The sequence below is a fragment of the Ambystoma mexicanum genome, chromosome 12, assembly GCF_040938575.1.
Source record: "Ambystoma mexicanum isolate Mex_15411 chromosome 12, UKY_AmexF1_1, whole genome shotgun sequence".
Taxonomy (NCBI): Eukaryota; Metazoa; Chordata; class Amphibia; order Caudata; family Ambystomatidae; genus Ambystoma; species Ambystoma mexicanum.
Genome location: NC_090936.1, coordinates 491134778 through 491149352, shown reverse-complemented (window position 1 = coordinate 491149352; position 14575 = coordinate 491134778). Strand labels below are relative to the sequence as shown.

The window sequence follows — 14575 nt, the reverse complement described above, 5'->3', positions numbered from 1 at the left end:
TTGATCCGGTACTGCCGTTCCATATGGCTTTACAGAGAAGGGTGGCAGCGGCTTGGACTGCTCCGGAGAGTCTCCCGGCGGTGGGCAGATCCTTGTCGTGAAAATACCGTCCAGCCAGTAGCGACCCCTGCTACTTGACCAGGCACCCCACTCCGGAGAGTTTGGTGGTGCAGGCGGCCCCGGCAAAGCAGGCGTCGTACCCTACCATCCCTCCTGATAGGGACGACAAACGTTTTGATGGCTGGGCGAAGAAAGTGTTTTCTTCTGGTGGTATGGCGCTTCAGGCGGCCAACTCCATTTGTGCCTTGTCTCGTTTCACACACACTCTGTGGAACTGTGTTGCGTTAGCTGCTGAACATATTCCCGAAGGGGACGAACGGGATGGTTTCCTTGCTATGGTCCAGGATGGTAAGGATGCCATGTGTGAGTCCGTTCAGTCGGGTTTGGACTTAGCTGAATGCGTCAGTAGGTCCATGGCGGCGAGCACCGTGATACGCAGGTTTGCGTGGTTGCAGAAGTCGGGGTTTGCTCCTGATATGCAGTCCCGGCTCCTTAACATACCCTTTGACGGTGAACACCTTTTTGGCAGCAAGGCTGACGAGAGCCTTGAGAGGTTGCAGACCTCGAAAGCTGCAGCGAAGTCATTGGGCGCTGCAGTTCGCCAACCTCCGCCTTTTCGTCCTAGGGGACAGCAGTGGAGGGGTGGTTCCTTTCGCTATTACTCGTCCTTCAGTAAAGCGAGAGGAGCTGGCAGTCAAAGAGGCCAACGCAGGGATACCAGAGGTGGACGACAGGGTACCCGTGGTGCCAAGGCCACTCGGGCAGTTGCCTCTTTGCCCTCAGGTAACGCCACGGCCGCTCCCACTCAGTCATGAGGCCATGTCCCATGGTTCGCCGGTTGGGGGAAGGCTGGTGCAGCATTTTGTAGAGTGGCAAGCCATTACTTCAGAGGTGTGGGTTCTGGAGATCATAACCCACGGCTACTGTCTTCCCTTTCGGCACAGGCCTCGCAACAATCCACCGGGGAACCTCTCTTTGCAGAGTCCGGATCCGCTCCTTGCGCAGGAAATTCAAGCCCTGCTGGAGAAAGGCGCCATAGAACTGGTGCCTGTAGCGGAGAGGAACAAGGGATGGTATTCCCCTTATTTTTTGATTTCGAAGAAAGACGGGGGATTGAGACCCATCATGGACTTGCGCGGTTTGAACAAACTCCTCAGGAAGGACAAGTTCAAGATGGTTACTCTCTCTCAAGTCCTCCAGGCCCTTCAGGACTGGTTGGTGTCACTCGACCTCAAGGATGCTTACTTCCATGTGCCGATCCATCCCAAGCACAAGAAGTACCTGAGGTTCGCGGTTGGCGACTCACACTTTCAGTTTCGGGTCCTGCCGTTCGGATTGACCTCCGCCCCGAGGGTGTTCACCAAGCTCATGGTGGTGGTGGCAGCGCATCTCAGGCAAGGGGGGATTCACGTCTACCCTTACCTGGACGATTGGTTGATCAGGGGGAGCTCTCCCGAGCAAGTCCGGGATCATCTGTCCGTCACCTGCCACTCCCTTCACAGGCTGGGCTTCTCTCTCAATTTAAAGAAGTCCCATTTGACACCAACACAGCGGCTCCAGTACATCAGAGCAGTGCTCGACACTTCCCTGGGGCAGTGTTTTCCTCCCCAGGTGAGGGCTCTTCACATTCAGCAGATGGTGCACAAGTTTCAGCATGCCCAGACGCTCCCAGCGTTCGAGTTCTTGAGGTTGCTCGGCCTCATGGCATCCTGCATTCTTCTGGTGCCAGAGGCTCGCCTGCGGATGAGATCTTTGCAGTGGGTACTCAAGACGCAATGGTCGCAGTCCTCCGGCAGGATGTCGGACCCGGTTCAGGTGCCGCCCTCGGTCGCCCGGGATCTTCTGTGGTGGGCCGTCGAAGGCAACTTGATGAAGGGGGCTCCATTTTGGCTTCCCTGGCCGGAGGTGACGATTGTGACGGATGCATCCCTCACGGGATGGGGAGCTCATGCCAACGGGCTGACAGTCAGCGGTCGTTGGTCTCCGTCGGAGTCCAGACTCCATATCAATCTGTTGGAGCTGAGGGCCGTCAGGCTAGCCCTGAAGGCTTTTCTGCCGACTGTGCGAGGAAAGAGAGTCCTGATCCTGACGGACAACACAGTGGCCATGCACTACCTCAACAAAAAGGGGGGGCAGGGTCACTTCCTCTGTGCAGGGAGGCGATGCAGCTCGAGTTCTGGGCCATCCAGCAGGAAGTTTCGATCTCGGCAGTTCATCTGGCCGGAGACGAAAACGTGACGGCGGACGCTCTGAGCAGGCAGAGCACGATCTCTCACGAGTGGGAGTTGGCTCAGGAGATTCTCCTGGAGATCTTTGCCCTTTGGGGGACCCCTCAAGTGGATCTCTTTGCCTCCAGTGTCAACCGGAAGTGCGAAAGGTTTTGCTCGTGGGAATTTCCTCCAAAAGGAGCCTTAGGAGACGCGTTCGTGGTGGAGTGGTCATTCCCGCTGCTGTACGCGTTTACTCCAGTCCCCGTCATCCCGCAAGTGCTGCGGAGGTTACGGAAGTTCGGTTCCCAGATGATCCTCATTGCTCCGGCGTGGGCTCGGAGGACGTGGTACCCGGACCTTCTCGACTTGTCCATCTGCCCTCCACGTCGTCTTCCCTACCGAGACGATCTGCTCTCACGGGAGGGGGGTCAGGTTCTCCATCCAGAGGTCAGATCCCTCAACCTTCACGCTTGGCTTCTGAAAGGTTGAGGTATAAGGATTGGGACCTCCCTGAGGACGTGATGGAGGTGTTGCTTTCGGTCCGAAGGCCAGCAACAAAGTCTCTGTACCGTTGCCGTTGGCGTAAGTTCTGCGACTGGTGCCAAGTTCAGAATGTGGATCCTTTTGCATGTGACATCCCCATGGTTCTGTCCTTTTTACTTTCTTTGGCCCACAGGGGCTTGCAAGTGGGTACCATTAAAGGTTACCTGGCGGCGCTGTCCATCTTTAAGCGCTCATCTGAAGAGTGTTCTTACTTTAAAATCCCTTTAATTTCACAGTTTCTGAAAGGGCTCACTAATGTGTTCCCTCCGTCACCTTTCCTGGTGCCCGGTTGGGATTTAAACCTTGTTCTTAAGTTTCTTATGGGTGCTCCGTTTGAGCCTTTACATTCTTGCCCTTTGAGGCTGTTAACTCTGAAAACTGTGTTTTTAGTTGCGGTTACTTCCGCTCGCAGAGTGAGTGAGTTACAGGCACTTTCAGTTAAGCCACCCTTCACTGTATTTCACAAGGACAGGGTTGTCCTTAGAGTTCGTCCTTCTTTTCTTCCGAAGGTAGTGACGGAATTTCATTTGGCCCAGAAGGTTGTTCTTCCGGCATTCTATCCTCCTCCGCATCCTGGTAAGGAAGAGGAGAGGCTCCATAGGCTTGATCCTAGAAGAGCTTTAAGCTTTTATGTTTCACGCATGTCCCGGGTCAGAGTGGACAATCAACTCTTTATTGGTTACGCTGGAAAGCGTTTAGGACAAGCTGTGACGAAACAGACTTTGTCTCGCTGGATTATTTTGGCCATCTCGGAGTGCTACCGCTTGGCGGGTAAGGACCCACCGGCTGGCTTGCGGGCCCATTCTACCAGGGGTATGGCTGCATCTACTGCCCTGCAGAGGGGTGTTCCTATTCGCAACATCTGTGATGCAGCCACCTGGGCTTCAGTACATACATTTGTACGTCACTATTCCCTCGATTCCATCCGAGCACAGGATCTGGCCTTTGGCAAGGCGGTCCTTTGCTCTGCTATTTGATTGGCTATTCTAAATTTTGATTCTAAATTCTTTCCCTCCTCCTTGCTCTGGTACTGCTTTGGGAGTCTGTCATAGATATGGAATACGTGGGAGGACCCAATCCCCTCGAAGAACAAGTTACTTTCTTACCTGGTAACATTCTTTCGATGGGATGGTCCGACGACGTATTCCATATCGCTCCCGCCCTGCCTTCCCCGCTGCAGAATTTCTTTGCGATTGCAGGTTACGTTCCGCAAGGCTTTGTGTCTGACTGGCAGTTGACTAGTGTCACACGTTCTGGGGGAAAAAACTACAACTGAGGCTACGGGCGTCGTGCGTCCTACTTATCACATCGGATGACGTCGGAGGAGGTCCTCGACGACGGCTCATCGACGCAGGACGCAGACAGTGAAAAGTTTCCGAAGCAGCACAGCTGTGGTGATTACATGTCATAGATATGGAATACGTCGTCGGACCACCCCATCGAAAGAACGTTACCAGGTAAGAAAGTAACTTGTTCTTCTCTGGCAAAACCAGCACCTCCCGTAGTGTCTTGAGTTGTCTGAAAGTTGGGCAAGCTTCAAACCCTTAGATTTCTGCAAGATCGCTGGGGTCTTAGGGTTGTTGGGCTTAGCGCCTGTAGGGCTGTCGGCACCATCCTTGGTACTATGCATCAACCAGAATAGAAGTCTCTCCAGGACCCTGGGTCTTGAACAGCCATGTCTTCTGTTAACTCTCCACTTGGCACCCTCCTCCTCCTCTCCATTACTTCCTCTTTCCTTCTTCTCTTGCGTCAATGTTTTGCCATGCTCTGATCTGCTCTTCCTCCACTACATATTTACTTCTCTTGCTCTTCCCTATTTAAGTTGCACTTTTCTTCTTCTCCTATTCCCTATTCTCTTAGCCTTCTCCTCTCCACCTCATTACTTTCTTTCAGCTCCTGCTTTTCTGCTACTTTCTCCCCCTCCAGTTTCCTCATTTCCTTATTCTTTAACTGTTGCACCTCCTTCTGCCTCTTTCCTGCTCTAGTTTTTTCCCTGCATCCTCAATTTACCTTTTCACTCCTCCCTCAATCTGTGATGTCTTCCCTCCTCCTTTCTGATCTCGCCTCTTCCCATCTAGTCTTTTCCTCCATTTTATTCTACTCCTCTGCACGTATTCCTCTTTCCTGCGCTGCCTCGCCCTTTCCTTCACCTCATGCTTCCAACCTCTGTCTCCCACACATCACTGGGTTACGCTTGCTTCTTAAAACTGTTGCAGTATTACTTGGCGTGTGTTCCCAGTTGTTTGGACAACACCACCTGTGCATATGTTGGGAGAAAGTGCTCCGAGTAGCTTGCTCACCAGGGAACTTCAAACACCCCAGCTGCTGTTTGGCATGCGTCCCGTGTGCAGCTCTGCAGTCACTGTCTACACACGCCACCATCTTGGGTCTGCATTCCTTTCTGTGGGGAGCGCAAAGGCTCTGCAGGTTCTGAAGTTCCTAGTTTTTTGTGATAGCAATGGAAATCCCTTCTGTACCTATCATTTGTGATTAGTGGCTGCTGCTCCTTCGAAGCCAGTTCTTCATAAGAGTCCCTACCTCTGCAGACACCAACCGGAGCAGGTCCGCAGCCCTTCTGGACTCGGTGGCCTCAGTCCCGAGTGGTCACAGATGTGTCTCTGAAGGGTTGGGGCGCTCACTGCGAGGACTTGCAGCTGAGCAGCCTTTGGTCAGCGATGGAAGCCAGGTGGAACATCAACAAGCTGGAGTTGTGAGCCATCAGGTTCGCCCTTAAGGCTTTCGCCCCATCTCTCAAGAGGATGCATGTCATGATTCTGATGGCAACACAGTGGCCATGCACTACCTAAACAAGCGGTGTGGTGTTCACTCTCTCCCCCTCTGCAAAGAGGCAATGTAGCTGTGGAAGATTCTGGTGGTAAACGGCGGGTGATGCTGGTGAAATGGCCCACAAACAGTTCTGGCATGGAGGGCTCAACCCAGAAGATGTGGGGAGACGGTTGCATACGTAAGGGGGCCTGGTCTGGACCGCCAGAGGCAAGAAAACCAAACAGGGATATGCCCAAACCACTGTTTGTAGCCAGTATGGGCAAGTAGAGGTTACACTTGTAAAAACTGCGGGAATCGTGGCAAAAACCTCCTTTAGCAGGTAAGCACACCTGCTTCCTCTTTGTTGCAGAACATGAAACCAAGAGAGTGAGACAGGAGCAGAGCAGAACCTAAGTACTCTTGCACAAAGGGGCTGGCCCAGCGCCAGCTAGCCAATCCCTAAAAGGGGCTGAGAGTCAGATGGCAAACCATACTGGTTGATCAGGAGGACTGTCACTCAGCCTTAGTCACCCCCACTGGAAGTGAGAGGGATAATCCAAGGATCTTCAAAGGCCTAAACCAGTTAGGCCCATTATAGAGGCTGTCAATGTGGGCTCACAAAGAGCCCACTTCAGAATGGCCACTTTAACAGAAACTTGTGGTCACCTACAAAAAGGAAAGCCCTGAAATACAAAATGACAGAGCAGTATTTTTATTAAAAAGTACATTGGGCTTCCAATGCCAGATTAAATTAAAGAATAGCTGCCACCCACCTACTACTTAAAACCCAGTGTAGGGTGATAAAATCACGCTACGGCAAAAATGGGGAGCCTGAGGGGCATCCCTATTCCTGTGTACTTTAGGGGCGGCCCAATACAATATACCTTTGTATAAGGTAAAAAAGGTACTTAATGGTAGGGGATTACAAAGGTCCCACTGGCTTCCGGAAAGGGATCAAGGAGCCAAAAAAGACAGGGAAAAAAGCATACAGTTGAGGGGCCCCAAAAAGAGACCCTAGAATCTCCAAAATTGGAATTTTAGCTTAAAAGCTGGCATGGCTGATTCTCTCCTAAGGGATAACCCATAGCAGTAACCGGTCACCGGAGGGCTGGGTTTGCTTATTCCGGAAGGCTGACACCTAGGTCAAAGGTGCTGCCCCACATTTCTCTTTAATCTCATGAACCTAGAACAGCTATAGCACCTGGAGCGATCCAAGGGAATGGTTCTTAATGTTCACAGTGAATTGTACTCCTAATTAAGTGTAGCCGACCTGTACATTTGTAAAACATACATGACAGTGTTGCAGTTGATGAATTTAAACATTATACTTTGTACATTTGTGATGGTAAATATTTGGCAGCCATTTATTGTGAAAGGACAGAATTTTGAAGTTGTGAAAAATTGTGTTAAAACAATATTGGTTAGAGCTGGTTACGATGTCGAGGTTTAGTCTTATAGAGGAGATGGTGTTAAAAACTGGAATACACCATGTTCCTGATGGTACAAGCTAGTTTAAAAGAGGAGGGCGAGTCAGAAATGATGGGCGTTAGGTCTTACTCAATGTGTAAGGTATGCCAATGTTAGTTAAATTATTTGAATATTTCATGGTTTAATATCAAAAGGAATCTGAACAATGTGGGCCCCTTTGTACAGTATCATAGGGTGTGATCATAGTGCGTTGTTTTGGGAAGTCTGACCTGGTTATTTGTCGGAAAAGTGTTACTGCAGAGAGATTTCCCTCGATTTATCGCCTCTTTTATAAGTGAAATCCAAAGTAGCAGATGTTTGGCTTCACTGAGGCTGTTACATGTTTCGCAAAAGGGTGGCTGTTATGGAATGTCTCTGCTTGTGATTTTTTCTTATTGCAGTAGACTATGAAGATATGATATGGCATTTGTAACGTGCCTGTACACAATTGGTTCAAGGCGCGACAAGGAAAGAGAGGGAGAACAAATGGAGGACAGACAACGATCCTACTAGGCCAGGTGTCATTCAGATCGTGCAAGTGCGTGGGAGGGGGCATGGATAGTGCAGTACATGGTAAGATGATAACAAGTAAAGTAACGGCCATCCTGTGGCAAGTGCATGGGTAAGTGCGGACATCAGGTGTCAAGGGCTGTTGGGGGACTGTGGGGGATACAGAAACAGTCCCCAAGCGTGGGGGTAGCCTGGTGGGCAGTGCAGGTGTGTGACGCTGGCAGGGGGAGGACCTGGGCCCGAGATCGGAGGTGTCCAGGTAGCCAGTACAGTTCGGTTACAGCCAGGAGGTCAGAGGAGAGGAGGAGAAAAAGCAGAAGCAAAGAGAAAGGTTTTGAGGTGCTTCTGGAACCGGAGATGGTTCTCAAGTTTAAGGGAGGCAGGGAGGTTGTTCCAGAGGGAGGCACCAGCCGAAGAAAGAGATCTACCACCAACCCGTTGCTTGGAGAAGCGACTGACCCTGAGGGAGTTGGAGGCGGATGAGCGAAGAGCTCGAGAAGGAAAATATTTAGGAAGAGAGAGTTGAAGGTATTGAGGCCCCAGAAGGCTTTGTGAACGATGCAGAGGGTTTTGAACGTAATCCTCGCAGCCTCTGGGAGCCAGTGCAGTGATTTTAGTCCTGGAGAGATACGATCCGTGGGCTTGAGGCCAAGGACAAGTCTCGCAATCCTGTTCTGAATAAGTTGCAAAGGGTGGAGAGTGGAAGCAGGCAGATTTAGAAAGAGGCTGTTGCAATAGTCCATCCTAGAGAGAACCAGAGCTCTGGAGACAGTGAGCTTCTGAGGCAAGGAGAGGAAAAGAAGAATACCTCCAAGGAGGTGTATTTGATAGTGTGACTTCTTAGAGACGTCAGAGATGTGAGGAGAGAAGGAGAGTGTGGAGTCGAAGACGACACCGAGGTTTTTTGTCTTGCAGGTGGGAGCAGGAAGAGGGCCAAGAGAGGCCGGCCAGAGAGCTACAGGGAAGGAGGGAGCGGGTGTGCCGATGAGGAGAATCTCAGTCTTACTGGCATTAAGGCAGAGGTCATTGGCGGCACACCACTCCTGGATAGCAAACAGTCAGAGATGAGGGAAGGAGAGGAGGAGGCAGAGGGTAGCCTGAAAATGAGCTGGGTATCATCCGCATAGCACTGAAAGTTGGGGCAGAGAGCGGCGACGCAGTGGGCAAGGAGTGCCAGGTATTGGTTGAACAGCCAGGGAGAGAGGTTAGACCCCTGGGGGACACCACAGGTACAGAAAAAGATAGCGGAGAGGAAGGACCCAAGTTGGACCTGGGAGGGTCGGTCAGAGAGAAGTCAGCCACGCCAGAGCCTGACCAGTGATACCCAGGTTATCACAGAGATGGTTGAGCAGAATGCATGGTTGACCGCGTCAAAGGCAGAAGAGAGATCAAGCAAGATGACACAAGGGGTGTTCGAGTCAAGGTTGGAGAGCAGGTCTTCACGGATGTTCAGGAGAGCAGTTTCCATGCTTCTGGCAGCTCTGAAGCCAGACTGATGGTCATGAAGACAACCAACAGATTCAGTGTGGAGGTTAAGCTGGGAGATGGCCAGTTTCTCCAGGAGCTTACGTAGGAACGGGGTGATGGAGATTGGGCGATAGTTGGCTGGGCAGGAGGGGTCGGCAGAGGGTTTTTTAAGAAGAGGGTCCACAAGGAAGTGTCTCAGGGGGGACGGGAAGACTCCAGTGGCGAAGGAGTGATTGCAGAAATTAGCCAGGGAGTCGATGTGGTCCTTGATAGTTTTGGAGGAACAGGGGTGAACCTGTTTCGATGAGACTTTCATAGATCGGACTTGTCTGGAAACCTCGTCAGCAGAGAACGGGAAAGGCAGAGAAGGAGGGAGGAGAGGTGGCTGCAGAAGGGCCAAAAGAAGAGCAAGGGAGTAGGGGGAGGGAGGGGATAAGAGGAGATTGAGGACAGGATGTCCTGAGTTTTAGAGATGAAGTGAGAAGCCAGTGCCATGCAGAGGGCCTGGGAAGGGACAGGAGAGGTAGAGACTGCGGCAGGATTGGCCAGTTCCTTGCAGATTTTAAAGAGTGCAGCCAAGTTGTTAAATGCTGCAGAGACACTGGCATGGATATGAGCTCTCTTCTTGGTTGGGACAGAGAGCAGGTATTGCTTTTGGAGCAGGCGGCAGGCCAGTTTGTCAGAAGATGTACATGAAGCACGCCATTTCCTTTCGACCACCCTGCACTTACGTTTTAGTGTGACGAGGTCTGAGTCGTAACCAGGAGTTGCACTTGGCTTTGGGCTTCAGGTGGATTCTCATGACATGGGCAAGGATATCAAGAGTATCAGATATGGCAGAGTGGTGCGTGGAGAGGGCTGTGTCGGGGTGAGAGTCAGCCAAAGGTGGAGGGGGGAATGAGAAGGTGGCGGCTAAAGCCTCAGCTGAAACACGCTTCATGGGTCGGATGACCGAGAAGGTGGGTGGCAGTGATGGAAATGGCTTGGCCTGAGGGGTAAGGAAGGTGAGGTGGGGGGAGAGGAGAAAGTGATCAGTCCAGGAGAGAGGAGTGGAGGGAGGGACAGAGAGGGGAAGGTCTGAGGAGATCAGAACATCCAGAGTGTGCCCTACAGAGTGAGTCAGGCCAGAGGGGAGAATAGTGAGTGAGAGAGAGTTGCAGAGGTCGCGAAAGAGTCCATAGGGAGGACAGGAGACATCCAGGTGGATGTTGAAGTCTCCAAGAAGGAGGAGTAGAGTGGTTGAAGCCAGGAGTGAGGAGGAGAGGTCCGCCCACTCAGAGAGGAAGGAGGCGATCTGACCGGGTGGCCGATAGATAGTAGCCACAGTAAGGGAATGGCTAGGGAAAAGAGAGGGAGCCTGCAGGTGAGGCATTCAAAAGAGGAATAGGCCTGCCTAGGAGTGACATAGGCAGGAATCCACTAGGGAAGATCAGGGCAACACCTCCACCAGGGCGGTTGGTGCTGGGCGCAGAGCGGATCTTGTAGCCATCAGGTAGGAGCGTATCAAAGCTAGTGACAGAGCTGGCCGTGAACCATGTCTCGGTGAGTCCGAGGACATCGAGGTCAAGTTCTTCCAGAAGGCGGCAGATATCAGAGGAGCGTTTGACATCAGAGCAAGAGTTTAGAGTGGAAATATGGAGAAGTCCATTTAGTTCTGTAGGACAACTGACATGTAGATGCATCAACATATGTAGCATTTTCTGCAATATGGAAATTAAATGTTGATTGTATAGTGCATTTACTTTGTGCAAAATCATTAATGCGGTGATGCAAGCCTACTCTTATTAAATACGTTTGTTTAGTTTAACAGCATAATCGAACAGAAAGTGCTGTGGAAAATAAGGAAGGCCATATCAAGCTAACATACATCTTAAGAGCTTTTTTTATTATTCTAGCCTTTCAATCCTCCTTTTTGACTATTTTACAGTAAATGTTGTATTATGGGTGACGCATATGATTTTGAAGATCTAGGTTTGTCACTTTTTCCATGTAAAACACACTGAGATAGCCTCATTTCAGGGCCAACACATACGTCATTGCAACTCTTAATGAATACTGTTCGTTAATGAATGAATCAAGGCTTTATTGTTAATATGACAGAAATCAGGAGGGCTTACAACTTGAATCTGATAGTCTGTGATAGTCGGAGCCGGCCACTTCAGCTGAACGATTATTTTCTGTGGACCTTGTAAGTTATGGTTACTTGCTCTGTGGGCCACTTGGCCCAGCTTTTCCCACTTTAAAGCGCATATTTCACTCTTGTATGCATGCATACATGTATGTACGTACATATGTAGGCGATTTCTATGCATGAACCTAGCCAGAAAACAGAACAATAAAGTCAGTGAAACATGAGAGGTGAGCGGTTAGGGATTGCCTTGTCGGTCCAGGATCCTCATTTGTCAGCAAAGCGTTCCTAGAAGAGAAGGGCATTGGAGTCTTTCATTAATGACCGGATGAAGGGACCTAGCCTGATGTGAGCTGGAAGGTTGTTCCAGAGCATGGGACTGTATCCGTAGAAAGTTTGTTTTCTGCTCTTTTCCTTGCACTTATTAGCTTCCAGTCTAGCGATACCTTGGCTCAAGGTGTTGCTTTGACCTCCTGAGATGGTGATCCTTTCAGTTAGTTATGATGGTGTCTTGAACATTAGACCTCTGTCTTAAGTGATTCGAGTTTGTAGGGGTAACCGGTGTAGTTTCTTGAGAATGAGACAAATTTGGTTGTACTTCTTCAGTCCAGCCAAGAGGCATGCTGGACAGCTTTCAGAGGAATCATAGTAGTGGTTGGGACATCTTCCAGGAGTGTGTTGCCCCCATATAGGTGGAAAGCACCATGGTCTGGACAGTGGACCTAAAGTCTGAGGCAGGGATGACTGATTTGCTTTGTCGCAGGAGTGAGAGATGGTACCATGCTGTTTGTGTCTTCTTGGCAATGTGTGCTTTGAAGGAGAGGTCAAAATGGCTACATCGAGGGACTTTGCACGGAGGGTCAATTGAGGCAGAAGTCATTAAGATCCTTCGATGTCAGTCAGTTTGCAATTTACGGGTGTCACAAACGCACCCAAGGAGGATGAATTCTGCTTTGGTGGATTTGAGTTTCAGGTATGCACATGACATCCAGGTTTAAATTGTGGCATGGTAGTGTTCAATCGGTGAATGTAATTGAGGCAATTGACCTTCAGGTACAGTGTGTTTATGAGCATACTGGTGTATTTTGATGTTTAATTTGACCCAGAGTGGCCTCAATGGCGCCATATAGAGATTGAAGAGAATAGGAGAGAATGGAGACTTGTGATGAATCTGACGATTTCACTCCTTGAGATGACCTCCCCCTATGTGGCCAGGAGACGACAGCCTCTACCTCATTCTGACCTTGACGGCAGCTAAATGAGGGAGGACCATCTGTGGGAGTTGACTCTCGGTGGACAAGATATCATTGTTGGAGAAAACTACATGCTTCCAGGGATATTTCCTCTGACCCCATGCCTTAATGGCATATTGTTACACATTCCCCGCCAACTAAATGATCTATTTGATTAATCCGCAAACTCCCATTAGGGAGCAAATCTTGACAATTAGGACAAGGAAGAGGCAGAGAGTATTGAGTATCACTTCCAAGGAAGCTCAATATAAACGCCCTTCAAGTCATTTAGAAAGCAACTCCATAAGCACTGATGTGAGGAATAAATAAAGGAGTAATGAGGATCATGAAAACCAGATGACCAACGCAGTGGTCTAGTTGTTGGCAAATGAGTAAGCACGCCGGGAATTTCAAATACGGCCCAGCTGCAGCTGATGGTAAGGAGAGCAGAGCTGCGACGCAGGACTGCCTTGCAACCCCTTGGACTGCTGAGCACTACGCTGAAGGCAAGCAGGCCATGGCAGACGAACTGGCGGTGAATCTGAGAAGTGAACGGAGAAACCAGGGTGTGGGTGGACTGCTGATGAAAGAGAGAGTGAGCAGCATGAACCACGCACCGTGAAAGCCGACACAGCAAGAGCGCAGCGATTGACTGGGCACACGCAAAGCTAGTACGTCAAAGCTGGGGAGAGCGGAGAAACGCAGGAGATGACCATAACCCATGGGAATGAAAAAGGGTTACCGGCGAGTATATCGCGCTTTGCAGAAGCAACAGAAACAACCAGTGAACCTAAAACGAACAAGTAGGTTACCGGGTGCCCAAATAAAGTAAATCACTTCTTGAGACCGCAGCACAAGGGAAACAGCGCTATTACTAATGATGTGAGAATATTAGCAAAGCAAGTTATCCGTGGGTTATTGAACCTCAACCTGAAAGAAGGAATAACTTGTATGGTAAAGTCCTGGCTAACAGGTATACCGGGTGAATTTAAGTTTACAAAGTGTGATTGTGCAACACAGTCATGGCAGGAAAGTATATTGATTGAAGTGAAGTATTTGTGTAACAAAGTCCTTGCGGGCAAGTATACTAGGTGAAGATTGATGTTTATATGATAAAGTCCTGGTAGGAAAGTGTGCCAGACAAAGTGAAAGTTAGGCCTTTAAATAAGACCCGAGTATCCCAGGTGTAGACCAAATACCTATTGCAAGGAACTTTAAGGAAGGCCATATCCTTGAATTAATGAACTATTATGAAATTGTGCAGAGAGAAAGTGAGTGCTTAAGAAGTGACATATCCTTGGGATTTGCAACGTGTAAAAAAGGAAGAGAAAGCTTGGGGAAGGTAGCTAAAGCCCCAAGAGAAGTAAATACACCAAGAGAGGAGAGGTAATCCTCTTGGAACCTGAATATTCTTTTGTGTTGGTGAAACATGTTGTAAGGAGTCTGGAGAAGTAAGTTGATCCCTGGAACTGTGAACATTGTTAATTTGAAACCTTTTTGTTGGTTTGAAACTTTTGTGTTGAACTTAACATTTGAACATTTTGAAAATTGAAGACCTTTACACATTAGAGTTAATTTACAGTGTGAGGGCCAGAATAGGATTACGGACACATGACAAACCTTTTGTTTTGACATCTTGACACTGGACAGATTCATTACTTTGGTTGAGTTGGGGAAATTCCTCCTAGATTAAGTTTGTAACCACAAACATGTCTCCTCTGTGCCCACGTCTCATTCCTGGCTCCTCAGACTCCACAGGTCACTGGATATGGTTGGGATCTGCAGGTGCCCATCTGGAAAAGCGATTACCTGCTTGTGGGATAGAAGTCAAACCATCCAATGACTGGCATCATATCCCATGTGGGAGGACAGGGTATTTTGAGTAGTGCTATGTGGACCACTGTGTCGAGTGCGGCAGAGACCAACATGCAGGGGTCGCACCCTGTCCCTGATGAGTGCCTTGTTGATTACCTTCATAGTGGTGCTCCTATTGCCGCATCTTGGTCTGAAGGGAGCCTGGTATTCTTGAGGTAGGTCATGTAGGATTATCTTTTTGTGTAGGTGAAGCATGACAGTCTCTTCGATCTTGCCAATGAAGGATAGATGGGAGATGAGGAAGTACTTTGCTAGGTCCTTGGTGTTGAATGTGTGGCCCTTTTGTAGGGGTAGTATCTGGCCAATTTTTGAAGTGT

General features: G+C 49.6%; 1 protein-coding gene across 1 annotated transcript in view; it reads left to right on the top strand.

The window, feature by feature from the left end:
* NUP205 (nucleoporin 205) overlaps positions 1–14575 on the top strand; it is a 1887652-nt gene that overhangs the window by 1862109 nt on the left and 10968 nt on the right. The gene's annotated exons all lie outside the window — the stretch shown is intronic.